Here is a 4,595-nt window from a genome sequence, read left to right on the forward strand (position 1 = left end):
CCCTCCACTCCCCTGGTCTCTCTGTGTGTCTCTCTCTCTCTCTCTCTCTGTCTGTCTCTCTCTCTCTGTCTCTGTGTGTGTGTCTCTCTTGCTCTCTGTGTGTCTCTCTCTCTGTGTGTGTGTGTGTGTGTGTGTGTGTTCTAAACGTGTTATACTGGCTGTGATATAAAGAGGACTAAATGTTACGTGTAGGGCTAATGCCGAGGCCTCTGATGGGCAGTGGGCACTAGGGATGTAATGATGTCACAATAAAGAAAAACGACAGCACACGTTATCATTACCGTAATTCCTAAACTATATGGGCTTTCCAACGGATCCTGAAAGCACCGTACCCATATATAATATGATTATTATGGTAACTCAAAGCACATAGCTCATGGAGAGCTGAGGAGATTGGAAGAGAGAAGCGGCATTGCGAGCGAGCATGCTTTTAGTGGTGTTTTACGAGCGGTGATTTGATACTTTTGTGAGTTTGTGTACATATGTGAAATGTCACGAAGATCTTCTAGGGTTACCAAACCACCCAAAAGGCAAAGCACAGAGTGCCAGCATGGGTTAGGGTTAGGAGCCCTCCCTGGCAGTGTGAAGAGTGTAATGAGGTTCCTGTGTCTGCTATGGAAGCATATAGTAGACTTAATTCAAATGCTAATGCAATATGAGATTGCAATTGCATGTTCCACTTTTGCATGCATTCTTTCAGACAATATTCAAATTCAAATGCAATTCTTTTTTTTCTTTTTTTATTTGTTTTTCTGATTTTATCCCTTTTTCACCCAATTTGGTATCCAATTGCACCCAACCTAGCATCCAATTATCCCCTGCCTATTGCGTAGGATCCGCCGCACGACCCCGTGGCCGGCAGCCCCAGAGGAGATCGCCAGGCAGACTAGCTGTCTGGCTCCTCGAGCCCGACACCGTTACTCCAGCACCAGACGGGGGCGGTGTTGCGCGACGGATCCTTGTCCGGAAAATAGTCCTATACCCCCCTTGGGAGCGGCCGCTCAATATGCCGCTCCCTGTGAGCCCCGGCCATATCCGGGTCTGGCGAGACCGGGATTCGATCCCAGTCCCCGGTGGGCAGCTTGCACTAGAGGCTAATGCTTAGACCGCTGCGCCACCGCGGGGCCAAATTCAAATGCAATTCTAATGATTTGCATTTTCATTTTCATGTACCTGATGTGCACATTCACTGTACAGATTTATTCATTATCCTATCTTAAGAAAACTAATGTAACACATCTCATCTGGGGATTTACACGGCAAATCAAATGAAGAACTACAAATCCCTGACAGGGAGATGACGTATGACTGCTCTGATGAATCAACCCCTATTTCATGGATTTTCTCTATATAACGATGTCGATCATTGATCGGCAACGACACTATATAATAGTTTGCCTAACTGGCCATCGGATTTGGGCTCCTAATATCTAAAAAGCACTACTTCTTATTTTATCGGATTAAAGTAGCAAAGACCAGAAATTTCCATTGACCGCCAGTCAAACTTCTCCACTTCTATCACCCAAAAAGGGGCGTGGACATGACGGGAGAGCAAAGTACCCGGATGCGTTTGAATTGCATAGAGAGTTTGAATTTTGTCAGCTGTAAAGCGGATGTGTTTCCTAGAACATGTAAATGCAATTGCGTATCACATTATTGCATTACAATTTGAATATTGACTCAAATAACGCAGGCAAAAGTGGCAAATGAATATGCTATTTTGGGATTTCATAGTCATTTGCTCATTAGAATGAACTTTTGAATTTTGTCAGCTACAAAGCAGCGCATGACTTTGAAAATTAAATGTCAAATGGCTTTGCATTATAATTTTAATATTGACAGTGAATGTGCACATCAGGTACATGAAAATGCAAATCATTAGAATTGCATTTGAATTTGAATATTGTCTGAAAGAATGCATGCAAAAGTGGAACATGAGCCAATGAGACGATTAGGTGTTTTTGGCGTATTTCTAAATGTCCAATGAGAGAAGGTTTCATTGCTGCCGACATTTCTCCTGACAGCATTGTGTTAAAACAACAACAGCAGACTAGAAACGCAGTATTCTGGCTATTGTCTCTAAGTCCTACTGTTGGACTAGATGTCTATTTCATTCCGATATTTATTTCATTTCATTCTATTATTCAATCAGATGTTTATTTTATTGTATTCTGTTATTCAATTGTCACTTAATTGTGTTGTTATTGTTTGTGGTGTGAGCTGCTGTAACACTTTAATTTCCCCTCTGGAGGGCAGGAGATAGAGAGAGAGAGCAAGAGAGAGAGAAAGAGCGAGAGAGAGCAGGAGATAGAGAGAGAGCAGGAGAGAGAGAGAGAGAGAGTAGGAGATAGAGAGGAGAGAGAGACATAGCGAGAGAGGGCAGGAGATAGAGAGAGAGAGAAGGAGAGTGAGAGAGAGCAGGAGAGAGAGAGCGAGAGAAAGAGATTGAGAGAGAGAGAGAGAAGGAGAGAGAGAGCGACAGACAGAGAGAGCGGGAGAGGGCAGGAGAGAGAGAGATCAGGAGATAGAGAGAGAGTAGATTTAGATGTTGCACGGCAATGAATGAATGAAGCAGCGAGTGAGTGAGTGATTGAGTAAGTGAGGTAGTAAGTGAGTGAGGTAGTGAGTGAGTGAGTGAATGAGTGAGGTAGTGAGTGAGTGAGTGAGTGAGTGAGGTAGTGAGTGAGTGAGTGAGAGAATGAGTGAGGTAGTGAGTGAGTGAGATAGTGAGTGAGTGAGTGAGTGAGAGATGTGTGTGATCTATGGCTCCTATCAGATCCTGAATGTTGTTCATTAATGAAGGAGATGAAGTCAGTCACAAGGTTTTATCTGTCTGACCTCATCATGACTGATGTCTGCATCCACCTACAGTGAATAATGATAATAATAATACTAATTATAACGATACTAATAATGATAATAATGATTATGATGATAATGATAATAACAATAATAATGATAATACTACTACTAATAATAATAATAATGTTAATGTTAATGTTGATGATGATGATGATGATATTAATAATAATAATAATGTTAATGTTGATGATGACAATAATAATAATATTATTTATATACAGCCAGTATAACTTCGAAGACAGCGCCTCAGCCAACTTTGGAACCGGGAACACGTCACGACTTAACAACCGAATAGCCACTGCTCTGATGGGGTTTATTTGACATTTAAAGAAATACAATTGATAACGCGTTATGTGTCGCACCGAGCACTGAAGCGTATGAAGTGTATTCAGCAGTCTTTCTGCTCCCTGGCACTCACAGAACAGCCCATAGCATAACCCTAACCCTTGATCTCTGACCCTAGCCCTAACCTTAACGCACTCACAGCACAGCCCATAGCATAGCCGTAACCCTGACCCCTGACCCTAACTGCCCCTCCAGGAATGCCATGCTAAAATCACCACTGGCTACGGAACAACGCTACTCGCCCATATTGACCAATGAGACGATTAGGCGTTTTTGGCGTATTTCTAAATGTCCAATGAGAGAAGGTTTCATTGCTGCCGACATTTCTCCTGACAGCATTGTGTTAAAACAACAACAGCAGACTAGAAACGCAGTATTCTGGCTATTGTCTCTAAGTCCTACTGTTGGACTAGATGTCTATTTTATTCCGATATTTATTTCATTTCATTCTATTATTCAATCAGATGTTAATTTTATTGTATTCTGTTATTCAATTGTCACTTAATTGTGTTGTTATTGTTTGTGGTGTGAGCTGCTATAACACTTTAATTTATCAATCAATTGATCAATAAAGTACCCAGACCCTGACAACCATTTCATACAGGCGGCAGGTCCTGCACACACACACACACACACACACACACACACACACACACACACACACACACACACACACACACACAACACACAGACACACTCAGAGAGAGAGAGAGCAAGAGAGAGAGAAGGGGGGAGAGCAGGCTTGGAGAGAGAGCAGGAGAGAGAACGAGAGAGCAGGAGAGAGAGAGAGACAGAGAGAGAGCGAGAGAGGGCAGGAGATAGACAGACTGAACAAGAGAGAGAGAGAAGGAGAGAGAGAGAGACAGAGAGAGAGAGCAGGAGAGAGAGAGAGCAGGAGAGAGAGAGAGACAGAGAGAGAGAGAGAGAGAGAGCAGGAGAGAGAGAGAGACAGAGAGAGAGAGCAGGAGAGAGAGAGAGCAGGAGAGAGAGAGAGACAGAGAGAGAGCGAGAGAGGGCAGGAGATAGAGAGAGAGAGAGCAAGAGAGAGAGAGCGAGAGAGAGCAGGAGAGAGAGAGAGAGCAGGAGAAAGAGAGCGAGAGAGTCAAGTAAAAAAAAAAGTCACTTTATTGTCCCATCACTGGGAAATTTGTATTGGGCTTACACCCCACAGCAGCCAACAGAGAGCAACAGACAATACAGAATGTTAACACACAAACAGAAGGCAGCCCTGATTAAGACAAGAGTGGTAATAAAACGATAAGCAAGATATGTTCACATTTATCTGGTGCAGTTTAAAAGTTTAACAGAAACGGGAATAAAATAATTTTTAAATCTATTTAATCTAGCGCGGGGGACTCTGAACCTCCTCCCAGAGGGCAGCAGTTCAT

The sequence above is a fragment of the Nansenia antarctica genome (genome assembly GCF_963989245.1).
Source record: "Nansenia antarctica genome assembly, chromosome: 3".
NCBI lineage: Eukaryota > Metazoa > Chordata > Actinopteri > Argentiniformes > Microstomatidae > Nansenia > Nansenia antarctica.